Source organism: Bos javanicus, chromosome 15 (genome assembly GCF_032452875.1).
Source record: "Bos javanicus breed banteng chromosome 15, ARS-OSU_banteng_1.0, whole genome shotgun sequence".
Lineage (NCBI taxonomy): Eukaryota > Metazoa > Chordata > Mammalia > Artiodactyla > Bovidae > Bos > Bos javanicus.
In genome coordinates this window covers 32,061,870-32,082,244 of record NC_083882.1, presented here as the reverse complement: position 1 = coordinate 32,082,244, position 20,375 = coordinate 32,061,870, and the positions used below count along the sequence as shown (strand labels likewise).

The 20,375-nt window shown below is 41.5% G+C and overlaps 1 long non-coding RNA gene across 2 annotated transcripts in view; it reads right to left on the bottom strand.

The window, feature by feature from the left end:
- Positions 1-16,825: 16,825 nt before the first annotated feature.
- LOC133261866 (uncharacterized) overlaps positions 16,826-20,375 on the bottom strand; it is a 72,320-nt gene continuing 68,770 nt past the window's right edge. For both annotated transcript variants that reach the window (XR_009741155.1, XR_009741156.1), the window contains one exon: positions 16,826-19,359. This is a non-coding gene — a long non-coding RNA (uncharacterized LOC133261866). The remainder of the gene's footprint in view (positions 19,360-20,375) is intronic.

The following is a 20,375-nucleotide window of genomic DNA, read 5'->3' as shown; positions in this document are numbered from 1 at the left end:
TTTACTGTATAGCACATGGAACTCTACTCAATATTCTGTAATAGCCTATATGGGAAAAGAATCTAAAATAGAATGGATATATGTATATGTATAACTGATTCACTTTGTTTTACAACTGAAACTAATACAACATTGTATATCAACTATACTCCGAAAAATAAAGTTTTAACTAAAGGTCAAGTCCAATATTACTATTTTTTTCCCTGGCCACATTGTGCAGCATATGGGATCCCAGTTTCCTGACCAGGAGTGGAACCCTAGCCCCTAGCAGTGGAATTGCAAAGTCCTAACCACTGGACCACCAGGGAATTCCCTTACTATGATTTTAAAGCTTGCTTTCCCTGGGTTGGGAAGATGACCAGGCAGCAGAAATGACAGTCCACTCCAGTAATCTTGCTTGGAAAATTCTGTGGACAGAGGAGCCTGGCAGGCTACAGTCCACGAAATCACGAAGGGTTGGACATGACTGACAGAGCACGCCCATACAGTTACTGAGCATTTGTGTGGAAGGCTAAACACTTTATATGCATTTCTCATGTAACTGTGAAACAACTCTATGTGGTATATACTGTTTTGTAGTTGGGTAAATAAGATTTGTGGAGGTTTAAGTAACTTTCCCAAAGTCACAGTCTTTGTAGGTGGCATATTCAAGGTTTGAATTCATCTCTATCTGATGAAAAACCCAAGTTCTGTTTTTGTGTGTGCGTGTATGGTTTTCTTTGCTTTGTTTTGTTTTAAAGCCTGAGTTCTTAAGCATTACATAATAAAGTACACTTAAGAACACCAAGACCCGTATCTGGCAATATAGTTGAAACAGGTGAAATTCAATGACTCAGTAAGGCAGGCTTATTCAAGTTTCTAGTAATGCAACTGAACAAATGCTTTAGTGTAGCTGGCTATGCATTTGCCTGTTTGATTTTACCTACTTCTCCATTTTTCTCTTTGTTGTTCATTATTGCAGGAAACCACATTTTTGCCCATCAGAATTTCTCCTCTTTGGATTCAAGGAATAATAAAAGAAAAAAAAAAGACATAACCAAAGGATTTCTTCAGAATTAAAGCAAGTGACCCCAAGAAACAATTCAAATCCACATAGTAAAAACAAAGAGCACCAGTAAAGATAATAATGTAATTTAAAAAGACAGTGTAAATGTCTTTGTGTTCTTTCATCTCTTAACTGATTTAAGAGACAATTGTCTAGTTGGGCTTAGAGCGTATAGAAATAAGTGGGATATTGTGATTTAAAAGAAGAAGTGTATGCTTAGTCTTCATCCCTATTCCTGGCACGTAGCTCTCAGAACCCTAGGAATTTCCCAAGCTGGAAAAGTAATGGGAGCATCTTTTGCTGCAGTATTTGATCATTTGTCCTTGGCTCCTGAAACAGCTCCAGAGCCAGAAAGGTCAGAGGAATGTCTTGTTATTTGTAACAAACCCCTTTTGGTCATGCCTGATTTTATGAGTTTAATCACCTAAGGCCAATGATTTAATCAATCATGTCTATGTAATGAAGGCTCCTTAAAAACACAAAAGCACAGGGATCAGAGGGCTTCTGAGTTGGTGAAAACATGGAGGTGCTGGAAGGGTGGCGTGCTCAGAGAGAGCCTGGGAACGCCACACCACTTTCCCTATACCTTGCCCTAAGCATTTCTTTCTTCCATCAGGTTGTACATCTGTTACATCTATATCCTTTTTTTTTGTTTTGGAAGAGCGCGTTAGTTCCCCTACTGGGGACTGAACCTGGTCCCTTGGCAGTGACAGCTCAGAGTCCTGACCGCTGGACAGCCAGGTGTCCAGGGTGTCCTTGTGTCCTTCATAACATCTTTTACAATAAACCGGTAAATGTAAGCAAATGTTTCTCTGAGTTCTGTGAACCACTCTAGCTAACTCATTGAACCTAAGGAGAGGTTTGTGGGAATCTCCCATCTATAGCCCATAGGTCAGAAGTACAAGTAATAGCCTGGACTTGTGATGGGCATCTAAAGGGAGCAGAAGGGACAGTCTTCAGGGCTGAGTCCTTAAGCTGTGGGATCTGATGTTAACTTCAGGTAGAGAATGTCAGAAATGATTTAATTTCTTGGGTGTTGGAAAAAACAGTGGAATAAAAGGAAGGGATGAGTCAAGGATGACCTCCTGAAGACCAGTATTTGGAAGGCATCTCCATTATTTTAATATACAATTTATGACTAGTATCACAAAGATCCAAACATGTGGCTTAACCAGGCAGAAAATTTAACTGGATAGTTTCTCTCTTAGTTAACAGTTTGTGTAGTTCAAGCCGAGAGAGGAGTGTTGGATATTGGTACTGGGAACTCAAGCTCCTTCCATCTTGTTGCTTTGCAGTTTCTAGGTTTGTCCAGAGGATCAAAGATTTCTCATGACCACATTCCAGACTGTAGGGAGAGTGAGAGTGAAAGAAGAAATGTGTGCATGCATGCGTGCTCAGTTGGGTCCAACTCTTTGCAACCCCATGGACTGAGCCCACCAGGTTCCTCTGTCAGTGGAATTCTCCAGGCAAGAATATCGGAGTAGCTTGCCACTTCCTCCTCCAGGGGGTCTTTCCAACCTGGGGATTAAACCTGTGTTTCCTTCATTGGCTGGTGCATTCTCAACCACTAAGCCACCTGGGAAGCCCGGGAAGAGGGACTGCTCCTTTTCTATGAAGTGTACGAGCAAGTGGATCATTTCTGTTTACATCCCACTGGCCCGAACCTAATTTCATAGCCATACCAAGGAAGAGTAGGAAACGAATCTTCAGTGGGTCAGCCAAGGGTCCAGCATAAAGTGCTATCACCAGGAAAGCAAAGAGGAGATTGGATGCTGGAAGGGAAAGGCAGGGTCCACCACAGATGTGAGTAGATACCAGTTGTTACAAAGTTCTGTGCTCCCTAAACTGAGTCTGCCTCTCTGACATTCACCTGTTGGTCCTACATCTGCCCACACTCAGGGAGCATAAATCTATCTCACTTTTTACACAATAGCTTTTCAAATATTTGAAGACAATTAGCAAAACTAATACGATTATATAAAGTTTAAAAAAAAAAAAAAAGAAATGTGAAGACAATTGTAACTTCTCCCTAAGACATTTCCAGGTTAAATGTCCTGTCAATTTCCTTCAACTATTTCTCATAGGACGTATTCTTCAGATTCTCATAACATTGGCTGATGTATGCTGGTTATTGTTTTATGAATTTTGCATTTCTTAAAATGTGGAACCAGAATAGATTGCTTATGTAACATGGATAGACTAGAATTACCATCTGTTCTGGAGAGTATATTTTAGTTAATATAGCCTAAGATTGTATTTTAACAACTGAATTATACTATTGACTTATGTGGAATCTGAGATCAGTAAAAGAACACAGCTCTCTTTCAGATCCTGAGTCTTCCCATTCAGTTCAGTTCAGTTTAGTTCAGTTGCTCAGTCGTGTCCGACTCTTTGCGACCCCATGAATCGCAGCACGCCAGGCCTCCCTGTCCATCACCAACTCCCAGAATTCACTCAGACTCACGTCCATCGAGTCAGTGATGCCATCCAGCCATCTCATCCTCTGTCGTCCCCTTCTCCTCCTGCCCCCAATCCCTCCCAGCATCAGAGTCTTTTCCAATGACTCAACTCTTCGCATGAGGTGGCCAAAGTACTGGAGTTTCAGCTTTAGCATCATTCCTTCCAAAGAAATCCCAGGGTTGATCTCCTTCAGAATGGACTGGTTGGATCTCCTTGCAGTCCAAGGGACTCTCAAGAGTCTTCTCCAACACCACAGTTCAAAAGCATCAATTCTTCGGCGCTCAGCTTTCTTCACAGTCCAACTCTCACATCCATACATGACCACAGGAGAAACCATAGCCTTGACTAGACGAACCTTTGTTGGCAAAGTAATGTCTCTGCTTTTCAATATGCTATCTAGGTTGGTCATAACTTTCCTTCCAAGGAGTAAGCGTCTTTTAATTTCATGGCTGCAGTCACCATCTGCAGTGATTTTGGAGCCCAGAAAAATAAAGTCTGACACTGTTTCCACTGTTTCCCCATCTATTTCCCGTGAAGTGGTGGGACCAGATGCCATGATCTTCGTTTTCTGAATGTTGAGCTTTAAGCCAACTTTTTCACTCTCCACTTTCACTTTCATCAAGAGGCTTTTTAGTTCCTCTTCACTTTCTGCCATAAGGGTGGTGTCATCTGCATATCTGAGGTGATTGATACTTCTCCCAGCAATCTTCATTCCAGCTTGTGTTTCTTCCAGTCCAGCGTTTCTCATGATATCTTCGCTTTATAGTCATGCAAATGACTCTATAAACTTAAAAGTGCTACTTTACCCCTACAACTTTTTCTCCTATTACTTTTACCCTAAGGTTCTAAGATGTCAATAGGATTTCATCATCTGATCTACTATTACCTATAACTTTCTGAATAGATTTTAAAAATTTAAACAATAAAAAACCAAAATAATTATTATCTCTAGGAAAAAACATTATACAACAAGGGAAACAATAATAACATATGACTCAATTTTTACTAGTATACTACCAATATAATACTCCAATGAATAGTAATAAATGTTATTTATACAGGTATACTAATGTAAGTATTGAATATGGATTTAACAAAAATTGAGATTAACAGTAAAGAAAGAGATGAAAAAAAAGAGGTATAAGAGCAAGAAATCCTCATTTCCTGAAATATAAAAATGAATAGATATTACCTAAAATTGTTGAACAAGACATATTAATATAAGCAAGTTATTTATAAGTACAGAAATAAATACCAGAAGAAATAGCTTAAACATTGAAAGTCAGCGCATCTGAGGAGTGGGGCTACTGACAAGAGATATGCAGGCAGGATTTGATTTAGGTCATACCTGAATGGCCTAGTGGTTTTTCCCTACTTTCTGTAATTTAAGCCTGAATTTTGCAATCAGGATCTCACAATCTGAGCCACTGTCAGCTCCTGGTCTTGTTTTTGCTGACTGTATAGAGTTTCTCCATCTTTTGTTGCAAAGAACATAATCAATCTGATTTCAGTATTGACCATCTGGTGATGTCCATATGTAGAGTCTTCTCTTGTGTTGTTGGAAGAAGGTGTTTGCTATGACCAGTGTGTTCTCTTGACAAAACTCTGTTAGCCTTTGCCCTGCTTCATTTTGTAAGCCAAGGCCAAATTTGCCTGTCATTCCAGGTATCTCTTGACCTCCGACTTTTGCATTCCAATCCCCTATAATGAAAAGGACATCTTTTTTTTGTTGTTGTTGTTGTTAGTTCTAGAAGTTCTTGTAGGTCTTTATAAAATGGGTCAGCTTCAGCTTCTTCATCATCAGTGTTTGGGGCATAGACTTGGATAACTGTGATGTTGAATGGTTTGCCTTGGAAAAGAACCAAGATTATTCTGTCATTTTTGAAACTGCACCCAATTTCAGACTCTTTTGTTAATTATGAGGGCTACTCCATTTCTTCTAAAGGATTCTTGCCCACAGTTCAGTTCAGTTCAGTCGCTCAGTCATGTCTGACTCTTTGCAACCCCCTGGACTGCAGCACGCCAGGCCTCTCTATCCATCCCCAACTCCTGCAGCATGCTCAAACTCATGTCCATCGAGGCAGTGATGCCATCCAACTGTCTTAGCCTCTGTTATCCCCTTCTCCTCCTGCCTTCAATCTTTCCCAGAATCAGAGTCTTTTCTAACGAGTCAGATCTTCGCATCAGGTGGCCAAAGTATTGGAGTTTCAGCTTCAGCAGCAGTCCTTCCAATGAATATTCAGGACTGATTTCCTTTAGGATGGACTGGTTGGATGTCCTTGCAGTCCAAGGGACTCTCAAGAGTCTTCTCCAACACCACAATTCAGAAGCATCAATTCTTCAGCACTCAGCTTTCTTTGTAGTCCAACTCTCACATCCATACATGACTTCTGGAAAAACTATAGCTTTGACTAGACTACACAGTAGTAGATATAATGGTAATCTGTGTTAAATTTGCCCATTCCCATCCATTTTAGTTCACTGATTCCTGGGATGTTGATGTTCTCTCTTGCCATCTCCTGCATGACCACATCCAATTTACCTTGATTCACAGATCTAATATTCCACGTTCCTGTGCATGCCAAGTTGCTTCAGTCATGTCCAGCTCTTTGTGACCTTATGGACTGTAGCCTTCCAGATTCCTCTGTCCATGGGATTCTCCAGGCAAGAATACTGCAGCGGGTTGCCATGCCCTCCTCCAGGGGATCTTTCCAACCCAGAGATCAACCTGAGTCTCTTATGCCTCCTGCATTAGCAGGTGGTTTCTTTACCACTAGTGCCACCTGGGAAGCAATGCTGTCCTTTATAGTGTTGGCCTTTACTTTTACCACCAGACGCATCCACAGCTGAGCATCCTTTCTGCTCTGGCCGAGACACTTCATCCTTACTGGAGCTATTACTAATTTTCCTCCAGCCTTCCCCAGTAGCATTGTGGACACTTCCTGACCTGGGGGACTCATCTACCGGTGTCATATTTTTTTGCCTTTTCATACTCTCTCTGGGGTTCTCCAGACAAGAATACTGAAATGGGTTGCCATTTCCTTCTCCAGTGACCCATGTTTGGTCAGAACTCTTCACTATTACCTGCCCGTCTTCTGTGGCCATGCAGGGCATGGCTCACAGCTCCATTGAGTTATCCAAGCCCCTTCATCATGACAAGGCCATTCAGGAGGTGACAAATAGATTCAAGGGATTATATCTGGTAGACAGAGTGCTTGAAGAACTATGGACAGAAGTTCATAATGTTGTATAAGAGGCAGTGACCAAAACCATCCCAAAGAAAAAGAAATGCAAGAAGATAAAGTGATTGTCTGAGGAGAATTTACAAATAGCTGAGAAGAGAAGAGAAATAAAAGGCAAGGGAGAAAGAAGAAGATATACCCAACTGAATGCAGAGTTCCAGAGAACAGCAAAGAGAGATAAGAAGGCCTTCTTAGATGAACAATGCAAAGAAATAGAGGAAAACAATAGAATAGGAAAGGTTACAGATCTCGTCAAGAAAATTGGAGATATCAAGGAAACACTTCATGCAAGGTGGGTGTGATGAAGGATAGAAATGGCAAGGACCTAACAGAAGCAGAAGAGATTAAGAAGAGGTGGCAAGAATACACAGAAGAACTGTACAAAAAGATCTTAATGACCCAGGTAACTATGACTGTATGGTCACTCACTCACCTAGAGCTGAATATCCTGGAGTGTAAAGTCAAGCGGACCTTAGGAAGCATTACTACAAACAGAGATAGTGGAGGTGATGGAATTCCAGCTGAGCTATTTAAAATCCTAAAAAATGATGATGTTAAAGTGCTGCAGCAAATTTGGAAAACTCAGCAGTTGGCCATAGGACTGGTAAAGGTCAGTTTTCATTCCAATCAAAAGAAAAGCAAGGCCAAAGAGTATTCAAACTATCACACAATTGCACTGATTTCACATGCTAACAAGGTAATGCTCATAATTCTTCAAGCTAGGCTTCAACAGTACAGGAACTGAGAACTTCCAGATGTACAAGCTGGATTTAGAAAAGGTAGAGGAACCAGAGATCAAATTGTCAACATCCGTTGGATCATAGAGAAAGCAAGGGAATTTCGGAAAAACATCTACTTCTGCTTCATTGACTATGCTAAAGCCTTTGACTGTGTGGGTCACAACAAACTGTGGAAGATTCTTAAAGAGACGGGACTACCAGACCACCTTACCTGTCTCCTGAGAAAATGGTATTCAGGTCAAGAAGGAACAGTTAGAACCAGACATGGAACAATGGACTGGTTCAACACTGGGAAAGGAGTATGTCAAGGCTTTATATTGTCACCCTGATTATTTAACTTTTATGCAGAGTATATCGTGTGGAATGCCATGCTAGATGAATCCCAAGGTAGCATCACAATTCCCAAGAGAAATATCAATAACTACAGATATGCAGAAGATACCACTCTAGTGGTAGAAAGGAAAGAGGAGTTAAAGAGCTCCTTGATGAAAGTGAAAGAGGAGAATGAAAAAGCTGGCTTAAAACTCAATATTCAAAAAAATAAGATCATGGTATCTGGTCCATTACTTCACAGCAAATAGAAAGGGAAAAAGTGGAAGCAGTAACAGATTTTATGTTCTTGGCCATGAAAATCACTGTGGATGGTGACTGCAGCCACTAAATTAAATGACACTCTTTGGAAGGAAAGCTACGACAAACCTAGACAGCATATTAAAAACAGAGATATCACTTTGCCAAGAAAGATCCATATAGTCAAAGCTAAGGTTTTTCCAGTAGTCAGGTACAGATGTGAGTGTTGGACCATAAAGAAGACTGAGTGCCAAAGAATTGATATTTTCGAATGGTGGTGCTGGAGAAGACTCTTGAGAGTCTCTTGGACAGCAAGGAGATCAAACCAGTTAGTCCTACAGGAAATCAACCTTCAATATTGTTGAGTCAGGACTGTTGCTGAAGCTGAAGCTCCAATACATTGGCCATCTGATGCGAAGAACCAACTTGTAGGAAAAGACCCTGATGCTAGGATAGATAAAAAGCAAAAGAAAAGGGGGCGACACAGGACAACGAGATGGAAAGACAGCATCGCCGACTCAACGGAATGAATTTGAGCAAACTCTGGGAGATTCTGAAGGACAGAATGGCCTGGCAGGCTACAGTCCATGAGGTTGCAAAGAGTTGGACAAAACTTTGCAACTGAACAACAATGAAAGCAAGAAAAACAATGAAAGCAAGAACAACAATGAAAGACAGAAAAACTTCTGTCTCTTCAGTGCCACTTGACTTTTTTTCTATTTTACTGTGTACATTTATTACTGTGTTAAAAATAAATGTAATTTAAAAAATAAACTCAGTTTAATTTGAGCTGTTCAGTAAGCTGAAGTTTAGGAATCTTTTTATGTGTCATTTCTTCACAGTTTAGACCAGGAAAGGCAAAGATGCCTTTTTCTACACAATAAAACACTGCATCTGGTATGGAGTTATCTCTTGTGTCAGGGAGTTAAATTTAATCACCCTTTTGCTGTCCTCTTGTTATGAAGTGACAAAATTAATGCAATTTTTTCAGTATTCTGTTCTATTATTAATGTGTCACTCAGAGTAAGGCTCTAATTTTGTGAAATAATTTTTGTTCTGGGTTTAAAAATCATCACTTCTGTCAGTTTGCTTGCAAAAAAAAAATCAGAAATTTGAATGAGACATAGTTCAGATCCAATTCCCTGAATTATTTTAATTCAGGGAGAAAATTTTTTCTTGGTGAGAAAATTTGTTACTTTTCCCCTAAAAACGTGACAGACACCTTAGTGGATACCTAGTCTAGACTCTTAAGAAATATAAACACAGGCAGTGAGGAAGGTCAGAATTATGCGAGTATTGTGACGATGCTAAAGTAACCGGTTCTTTTAATGACACAGTTTTCTAACTAACCAGTCCTATTTCTGTGCTTTGTATTTTGGCTCAGGTGGAAAGAGAACCTGGATCCTGTCCTTTGTTGTGCTCCACATGCCATGGGTGTCCAGTCAACTTTCATTATTTAGCAAATATTTACTTGGCTTCTCTAGTGCGTGAAGACGGTGGATTGAGTAAGCAGCCTGGTTCTCCCTTTTGAGAAAGAGAACACAGGGGTTTAATAAGACCTTTACTCTTCTGCTGCCCTTGGCAGGGTGGACAAATACTCCATGTGCCTGGGCAGAGACTGAGTGTTCATAGCAATTCATACCTGCCCATCAGCCCCTGGAGGGAGGACAGCAATTCTTTAGAAAAACAATGGACTGTTGTCCCCTGGATGAACTCCCTTTTGTTCAAAGCGTGGTTGCAGCCGCTTGTGGGGGAGGCGTGGGGTTTTGCACAAAGTACCAGACACGTGGAGGTAAGCGTGTGCCCTGGGGTCTTTGTAGTTCGGTATGTTGCTGCTGCTGCTAAGTTGCTTCAGTTGCGTCCGACTCTGTGCGACCCCATAGACAGCAGCCCACCAGGCTCCCCTGTCCCAGGGATTCTCCAGTTCTGTATGTGTGCCTGCCAATGGGCCAAGGCCAACTACCTGATGTAAACCCTCTCCCAGGCATTTTGGTTTGCAGAAGCAAAAGGGGGTAAAAATGATTACACAGACAATAATGCCTTGCCTACTGTGAAGAATTGCAAGGAACTCCTGTTCAGATCTCTGTCCCTCTGCATTTTGACTGTGTGACTGGGGAAACATCTTGGGAAGAGCACAGGCAAACCTGGGTTCAGACCCCAGTTCACACCTTATCCCAGATGACACTGCACAGGTCACTTACTGACTGTGAGCTGCAGGTTCTCCTACTTTGAGACATAACGTGTTGTGTAGAAAGCTCCTGAAACACAGCAGGTATCCAATTAAAATTATTAAAGCTATTAAAGTTATGTTTGTGGAACACCAGCAGGATTCAATATAAAACTTGCAGGCTGGAAAAGTGTCATCAAGACACTTGACATATTTTTTTTCTGAAGAGATGATCATTTTCCCAACTCTTGTGAGCTCTGGCTCCTGACTATATGCAGATGCAGTGCAGATTTCTGGCAGAGACCTCTGTGTAGTCATTGTCAATAAGAGATCATGTCCCATTTTAGCATCCTTCCCCAGACTTCTATCAACTAAACAAATGGATACCCCCATGAGCTGGAAACCAAGAGGGAGTCAATCCTCTTTCTGCCTGGGAAGTACTTTTTGATTGTCACTAATTGGTATTTATCCCAAGCCATCTTACAGCATCTTTCAGTCTGCATCTTTTGCACAGGCTGAAACTCATCCTTACCATAGGAGAGAGTAACTATACCCAGGAAGCAGGAAGAAGGCTGAGGGCCCTCCAGGCAGGAAGAGAGATGCAAACTGGTTCTAAAGGTGGAAAGGGCTAAAGGAAGTTGCTGTTCAACTGGTTTACTGAATGGAAACTCCTCTGAACTTTCCTAAGAATTCTGCATGGAAAGAGAAAGAAAGCAGACAGTTTCTTCAGAGCCTATCCATAAAGGGAAACTTGAAAAATATCTAAGTTTATCGACATTGTGGCTTGGACTTCCCTGGTGGCTCAGACGGTAAAGCGTCTGTCTACAATGTGGGAGACCTGGGTTCGATCCCCGGGTCGGGAAGTTCCCTGGAGAAGGAAATGGCAACCCACTCCAGTACTCTTGCCTAGAAAATCCCATGGACAGAGGAGCCTGGTGTCCATGGGGTCGCAAAGAGTCGGACACGACTGAGGGACTTCACTTTCACTTTCCCGTTGTGGCTACGTCAAGGCTGGCCAAATGCCTCTATTTCTAAGAACCCATGATATCCCAATGTTATGCGCTCGTATGCAACAGGGATATTCATTCCTTGCAGCCCCAGCTCAGAGTGTGCTAATACGGTGGCCATCAACTCTTGTGGCACTCTGGTGTTCTTGAGCGTCCCGGGGAATTGTGGGTTGGCAGGTGAGCACAGACAGGGCCAGCATCCCGCTCATGCCCTGATAAAGGGTTTCTAGGTTGAGATTCTGGGGTTCACAGCTCCTAGACACACACAGGACTCTCATGCATTTCCTTGGGATCCATTTCCCCTGGCACTCTGGGGGCAATGAGCCAACCTGATCCAACTCTCAGGAGTAGACGCCCCCAGACTCAGAGCCCCTTTCCTTATTTCCTCTTCAACTCCACCCCCCACCCCCATTTTCTTTTTTGGCCTCACTCTCAAAAACCCCTATTCTTCTAATTCATTTTGTTTTTTAAACCATAAAAGGGCTTAACAGTTCCTCTAAAGAGCCTGATGGTTGATAATGGACTGGAAAATTTGTCCAACCCTTTATGGGACAACCTAAAACTTGTTTGCCCTCATGTAGGGGCAGAGGGAACTCAATTCCTAGAAACAGATGTTGATTTTTTCCCAGAATAAAACAATGTTTCCCGTCCTTTCTGATGAATCATCATCTATCAGAGATGGACAAAGGGACTCTTTGCTAGAGTTAACAAGGCATAAACAAAATAGAAAGCCCCAGTAAAATAAGTTCTTAATGGTCTAGCCTGCAAGCTAAGTTGTGAGTTACCTTGTACACATTTATGTAAATGTCCCCTGGCCCCTGTGAGAAGAGGAGCAAGGTATGTATCCTTCTCACCTTTTTTTTCTGCCCCGTGTCACTTGGCATGTCACTTGTGCCTTACAGCAGCAAATAAAGGGTCCTCTCATATCTTTATTGCTGCTCCTTCAACTCTTTCTTATATGATCTGAACTCAAGTGCCTCCACCATTTCGTTACCGTTTCTGACATACTGTTTTGTATCTACAGCCCTCTACAAGTGAGGCCCTTGGAAGAAAATTAAGCATTTCAGCTGTGCTCTGTCCTGTCCAGAGCATGGACAAGGCCATAACATTAAAACCTCTGCAGAGATTAATACCAATCTGTTCATCTCTATCCTTACAATCACTCAAGCAGTTATACCACCTAATTATGGCTTTAATCCATATTTCTCCAGCTTGAGTATATTGAAATCATAGGAGATTTTGATAAATGTTGCTAAAGTACCAAAATACTGAAAATTATAGCCCCTTGGTCTTTTAGAATCATGTATTATCAGGTATGAGTCTATCTGCAAGAGTTAAATAAAACAGGAATTTATTTTGCTCTTATGTAAAAGTTCAAGTTGGTATACTAGCTTTGCTCCAAGGGATTGTCAGGGATATAGGCTCTTGTTGCTGACCCACATTTACATACTGACCTCATCTGCCTGGTCCAAAAGGACCCACCCATCCCCATTTTAGCAAATAACATGCATCTCTGTTTGGGGGTATGACTCAGAAAAGGTGTACTTTGCTTTTGCTCACAGCCATTGGGCACAACTTGGTCACATGTTCTAAACCTAGCTGCAAGTGAGGCTAGGAAATTTATTTTTTTTAAGGTAAGTTGAATAAAGTCCGTTACTCTCAAGATGCCCATGTCCTAATCCATGGGACCTGTGAATATGTTACCTTATGTAGCAAAAGGACTTTGTAGATATGATTAAGTTAAGAAAGGTGAGATGTGAAGATTATTACTGATTATACAGGTAAGTCCAATGTATTAAAAAGCAGTCTTTAAAAATTTTTTTTAAATTTTATATTGGACTGTAGTTGACTTTGAAAAAAAAATGGCAACTCAATCCAGTATTCTTGCCTGGGAAATCCCATGGACAGAGGAGCCTAGTTGGCTACAGTCCATAGGGTCACAAAGAGTAGGACATGACTTAGTGACTAAACCATCACCACATACTTGACTTACAATGTTGTTTTAGTTTCAGGTGTGCAGCAAGTGATACAGTTATACATATACATATATCTATTCTTTTCCAGATTTTTTTCCCATACAGGTTACTACAGAGTACTGAGTAGAGTTTCCTGTGCTATACAGTAGGTCCTTATTGTTTATCTGTCTTAAGTGCATGCATGTGTGCTAAGTCACTTCAGGTGTGTCCAACTCTTTTCGACCCCATAGACTGTAGCCTGCCAGGCTCCTCTGCCCGTGGAGTACTCCAGGCAAGAATACTGGGGTGCGTTGCTGTGCTCTCCTCCAGGGAATCTTCCAGACCCAGGGATCGAATCCACATCTCTTATGTCTTCTGCATTGAAAGGCAGGTTCTTCACCACCAGCACCGTCTGGGAAGCCCCTATCTTAAGTATAGCAGTGTGTGTATATCAATCCTAATTTCCCCAAAAGGTCCTTTTAAGAGAGATGCAGGCAAGTCAGAAGGCAGAGGATGAAAGCAGAGGTCACTGATTGGGAGAAAGAGAGATTTAAAGATGTTATGCTGGTAGTTTTGAAGATGAAGGAAGGGGCCACAAGCCCAAGAATGCAGGCAGCCTGTAGCAGCTAGAAAAGGCATGAAAGAGAAAGTGTTAGTTGCTCAGCCGTGTCTTTGCTACCCCAGGGACTGTAGCCTGCAAGGCTTCTTTGTCCATGGAATTCTCCAGACCAAGTACAGTAACGGGTTGCCATTCCCTTCTGCAGCAGATCCTTCCAACCCAGGGATCAAATCCAGGTCTTCTGCATTGCAGGCAGATTCTTTACCATCTGAGCCACTAGGGAAGCGGAAAAGGCATAGCAATAGATTATCTCCTAGAACTCCCAGAAGAAATGCAGCTCCGCTGATCCATTTAAACTTCTGGCTTCCAGAATAGAATAAGTTTGTGTTGATTTAGACCACTAAATTTGTGACAGTTTGTTATCGTGGCAACAAGAAACTAACATAGTATCTATTTGCTCTGCTGAAATTCTGTTACTTTGGAAAAAGGAAAGACTGGATATTGGGACATAACTAGAAGTCTCTACAGCAACTTTTTTCAGGGGGCTGGGGTGGGGGGATAATCTTAATCCTAGTCCTAAAATTCACTTCTTTCTCTTCCAGTAGTCCACAAACATTCTTTTAAAAATCCCATTGTTTATCTTGCTTGGGCTCACTGTTAAACTCAGAGGCTGTATGTAGTTCTAGGAATCCTTTCCGTTTCTGAAAATAATTTCGCCTTTCAGTCCTCTTTTATTGTCCCTGATGCATCAGAGATAACCAACTAGAGTTTAACTACTTACCTGTTCTTTTGGTGTAAGTTGCAGGAGCTCAAGATCTGAAGTCAATTAAACCATTAGGGTGCTCATGCACCTTGGAGCACTTATCCCCACCTAGGAATGGTCATTCACCCTTTCAGTAGGGGGATCATCTTGTTGAGACAGAATTCAGAAACAACATAGGTGCTGAGAAGTTCTGCTTGCTTTATGTCATCTCCCAGCAGTATACCTTCAGCATTCTGCAACAAACTTTGAAGTTCTGGCTTAAATTGCCTGTGGTGATGTTACATCACCTCCACAGGTTTATGAAGGCCTGAGCCATTGCTGCTCTGTATTGCCCAACTGAAAAAATGCAAAGGATTCAGATTTCTCCAGTGGCTGTCTTAGCAATTGCTTGACTGCTTTTCAAGAGAGATCAAGTGCTCATGTTTCCGGGCCTCCAGCCCTGTTAGGCCTCCGCTCCCTATTCCAGCAATAGTTCCAGGGTTGCTAAAACTGATGCACTGCTTACCTTGGCTCACCCAAGATCTGCTGTTTCTTCTAAGAGCCATTTGCTCTCAGAGAAACAACCTATGGGATGACAGCCAGGATAATAGGGGAATCAAATAATTCTAAGGCTTAAGGTTTCCAACAGATGAGCACATCTCTGTTTTTTCTCCTCACCTGCTCCGTATTCTCTTTGCCAACCCTCCCTCTGCCCCAGATTCATTGGCAGTCAAGGCAGGAGCCAACTGCCTACCGAGTGTCCTCATTAAAATGCACCACTCTTGCTAATTAGGAGCCAAGGTTCTCCCATGGTGGGCTTGGCCTGAGTATTGCCATTATCTTCATAAATAGACTCTTTACTTTGCAAATGGTGCTGTCATAGCCAGGCATTCCCGACCTGGCAAATGCTCTGTGCATTCTTAAGTGGAGCAGGGAATGTGTTAGCAAGAGAAGGCAGAGGCATTCACGCTGAAACAGGGGCTCTGTCCTGACTTCACCCTGCTGTCTGGGCAGCAGGCAGCCAACACAAGGGCTGAATCTGTGTAGACAACCACGGTGTGCAGGAACCATATGGCCCAGATTTTCTGGGCGATCTTATTTCTCATCATTTTAACCTTTATAGTAAAGGCAACTTTTAAAATGCATAAATATATATATTTTAAGTTATCCAATGGCTTTACCTTTTAAAAGACCATTCCTATCAATACATTCACAAATGGGGGAGGGGTAAATCAGAATGACTTCTTGGTCTCCCCAAAATGCCTTATGCAATCTTCTGAGAATGTGTTTACTTATTTATTTTCTTTCACCTTTACAATCTCTCTCTGGGAGGACTTTCCTGGTGGTCCAGTGGTTAAGAATATGCCTTCCGAAGCAGGGGACGTGGGTTCGATCCCTGGTCAGGGAACTAGATCCCACATGCCACAATTAAAGATCCCCCATGACTCAATGAAGACTGAAGATCCTGTATGCTGCAATTAAGACCTGTCACAGCCAAGTAAATAAATAAAAATAAATATTTTTTTAAAGAAGAATTTCAGTTTAAAAATATAAAATGACGATTTTGCAGCCTATCTGAGGCTTCCCTGTCATTTCTAGTGCTAGTTCTTTTGCGAGGCCTGTCTTGACTCCCTCAGTGAAATGTGACTTCTCCTTTTTTCTGTAGCATCAGCATATTTGTTTCTCTCCCTTTTGTGCCATCTATTTCTGAAATGCCAACACTGTGCCAGGTCTCATCTTGAGCACTTTATACCTGACACCTCTAATCCTTACAATGAACTTGCATTATGAACCAATTATGTGTTATACCTATTTTTTTGTATGAGAAAACCGAGGCTCACTGACATCAAGAAACTTGTCCAGGGATAGCCCTTAGCAAGGAGCAGAGCAAGGCATGAAGCTGAGTTGCAGTTCATAGTGACCTAGGTTGCAGACTCTGAAATGAAAGATTCTGTCTCTATCATATCAGCATTATCTTTCTGCCTGAGGCACTTAAGAGTAATGAATTGAGGAAACATAGTCCTTGATTATAACCTAATTAGGGAGATAAAAACATGTCTTCAAGAAAAATAGCTATATTAATAGTTGTTGTTTAGTTGTTAAGCCCGACTTTTTGTGACTGGATGGACTGTAGCTCACCAGGCTCCTCTGTCCATGAGATTTCCCAGGCAAGAATACTGGAGTGGGTTGCCATTTCCTTCTCCAAAGTATCTTCCTGACCCAGGGATTGAACCCATGTCTCCTGCAATGGCAGGAGCCACCTGGGAATCCCCTATTATTAAGAAGATAGTCTAAAATGCAGCTGGTACAAGCATTATACGTTCTGCAGGTGAACTTACCTTCTGCAAAGTTTATTATTAAACGGTTTGTGTGATTGATTCAGTTATAGGGCAAGTTGTTAGCCTTCCTCCTGATACCACAGTATTGTGTTAATTTCAGGTGGGAAGCATAATGATTCAATATTTTACAAATTATATTCATTATAGGTTATTACAAGATAATGGGTATAATTCCCTGTGTGTGTGAACCACCTCAACATCTTGTTAGAATGAAGATTCTGATGCACGTCAGGGATGGGACCTAAATCCGCATTTAAAACAAGCTCCCAGGTGATGTTACAGCTGCTGGTCTGCTGGTCACACTTTGAATATCAAGACTGTAAGAGATTCTAATAAGAAACTATAATCAGAAGACCATGGGAAAAAAAAGAAGAAGTGGTAGGAGGGGCCTGGGGGATGGTGGTGGAGATTAGAAACCAGGAAGGATTAGAAATGGGAGAAAAGTGCAGGGAACATTTCACTGCTGGTTGGTGTCTCTCACACACAGGTCCCCATGCTTTTCCCTGGGTTGAACTCTGCCTGCAAATTTCAGAGACACACTTTTGTTTATCCTTTAAAATAGCTCAGAGGTCACTTCCAGAAAACTCTGCTGAGTGTCCAGGCTGAGCTAGTGCTCCTCCCACGTAAGTTCATAATGGTCAGAGCACACCTCCTCCTGTCTATCTGCTTCCCCACCTGCTGTCAATCCCTGGAAGTCAAGGAGTGTGTATTAAAGATCTGACACATGGTGGATGATGGATGCTCTCTAATAAGGGAGTTTATGAATGGAGACCTAGGGGTGGGTAGTGAGAAGGCAGTAGTATAGCACTAGAGAGAGGAAAGAAACAAAGCTAGGGCAGGGAAGGAGTTCTGTTTCCGTCATCTGTCACCACAATAAGATTATGTAAGAAACAATCCCCAAACCCAGTAACTTACACTATGAGAAACAGTAAGGAGTTTCCTTAAAAAGCTAAACTTAAAGTTACCATGTGATACAGCAGTCCCACTCCTGGGCCATATATCCAGAAAAAGCAAGAACTCTAATTTGAAATGATAACACACACACCCCAGTGTTCATTCCAGTACTATTTACAGCGTCCAAGGCATGGAAACAAACTAAGTGTCCATCAACAGATGAATGGGTCGAGAAGATGTGGTACATGGATACAGTGGAATATTACTCAGCCACGAAAAAGGTAAAAGAATGCCATTGGCAGAAACATGAGTGGACCTACAGACTATCATCCTAAGTGAAGTAAATCAGACAGAGAAAGACAAATATCATGAGGTGTCACTTATATGTGGAGTCTAAAAAATAGTACAAATAAACTTATTTACAAAAGAGAAATAGACTCACAGACAGAATACAAACATGGTTACCAAAAGGGAAAGGAGAGGGGGATAAATTAGGAGTTTGTGATTAGCAAGCTTGGGATTACATGCTATTAACATGCAAAATAGATAAACAACAAGGATTTACTGTATAGCACAGGAAACTATATTCAATATCTTGTAATAAGTAATAAAAAATACATATAAAGCCATCTGGCCCCTATAAGAGAAAAGAATCTGAAAGAATATGCATTATTTTTCAGATTGTTTCATATATTCAGTTATATATATCTAACTGGATGGATATGTATCTGGCTGGATGGCATCACCGAAGCAATGAACATGAACTTGGGCAAACTTTGGGAGATGATGAGGGACAAGGAGGCTTGGCGTGCTGCAGTCCATGCGGTTGCAAAGGGTCACACATGACTGGATGACTGAACAACATAACATAACTGAATATATATATAAAACTGAATAACTTTGCTGTACACCTGAAATGAACAACACATTGTAAATTAACTATAGTTTAGTTAAAAAAAAAAAAAAACCCAGTGGGTTAAAACAATAAGCCTCTATTTAAGTCATGAGTGAACAGGTCAGCTGGACTATTCTGATCCCAAAGAGGTGCTCAAGTGTCAGCGCTCAGCCGACAGGCAGACTGTCTCCCACAGTGGGGACCTCAGCCCAGGTCCATGTGGCCTCATCACAGCAGTTAACCCATATTTGGGCTCAAGTCCAAGGCAAGGTTCCAAGAGAGGAAAAGAAGTGTGCAAGGCCTCTTGATTTTTTAGGCCTGGACATGGGGTATGACTACTTTTGCTTCATTTTATTGGCCAAAGCCAGTCAAAAGGCCAGTTCTGAGTCGAGAAGTTGGGCAGTAGACTCTACCTCTCGATAAGACGAGCTGCAAGTTAAAGAGTAAGGGTGTGACAACATGAAGAGGAGTAATTGGGGGTCATTTGGGGGATCAACCGTCATCATTTTAAATTGACTCACACGCTTTGACTATTTGTAAGAATATGCAGATTCCAGGGCACCCTAGCAGTGGGTCTTGACCTTCACACTGTCACCATCAGGAGAGAGCAGGGCTGAAAACGTAGCCAGTCTCCATTATTTGCACATCAGTCACTCAAGGCAAATGTTCTTTCCCAGAATGGATTCTTAACTGCTTCCTCCTACTGTCCAGCTGGTGTGTATGTTCATATAATTCAGATTTGGCCTAAAATTAGGGTGAGCAAAATACGATTAGAGAGGCAAATTTTTTTTGGAAAAAAAAAAATGAAACCAAACTAAAACTAAATATAAATACTTCAATGTTTAGCTTCATTTGGATTACATGTATTCCCTCAATGCACAGTTGTTAGTGTACATATATATTTTAATTCGATGTTTTGACCAGGTAACCCATAAACTAAAGTATAAAAGGCTATAGGTGAATTCTCCCTCATACCTTATATACCCATGTGTGTTTGCACGTGGGTATTCACACACACACACCACCAAATAGTGTTTTTTCAGAAGCAAACAATGTTATTATTTAAAGATGTCCTTTCTGGAGTGCACATGTAATCAGATATAAACAAATGCATACATATGTCATTTCCTTGATTCTGCATTTTGCTTTAATTTTTCAATTAACATCACATTTATAAACATTTTTGCCAAATCAGGACACACAAACTTTTCCTTTTTTAGGACTGCATCATTTTCCACTGTATCCTTTCTCATGTAATCAGCCCTTCATTGACAGGCATTTGATTTGTTTCCATTCTTTTTCTCTCACAGAATTAAATCTTGAGATGATTTGTGTTAGGACAGCAATGAATTCCAAAATTTGGCCTTATGAATGGATAGATGACAATGACTGCTCTCTTTCTCTGTTCTGATGGGAATCTTTGTCTTGGTTTGTAACCTTGCAACATTTGAAAACAAACAGAAAATCCCATAAAGACGCTGGTTTGGGCCTGTGCCCAGGATTTTTTGAACCTGATGTTCGAAGTGACCTGTAGAGGTAAGGCATGGGGGATCGTGAGGAGAGAGTGAGTGAGCTGAATATGATTAAAAATACAGTCAGTTCTGTTGCATTTTTAAAGGGCTGTTGAGAACTGTTTAGGGGAAACGCCAGTTTGTTCAAGCGTCTCTTTGTGCTTAAGAGCTTTTCCACATTAGCCAGCTCTGCTTTCTCCAGTCAGCATTTTCTGTGCCAGAGGGTGAATTGGAGATGTGCAGAGCTGA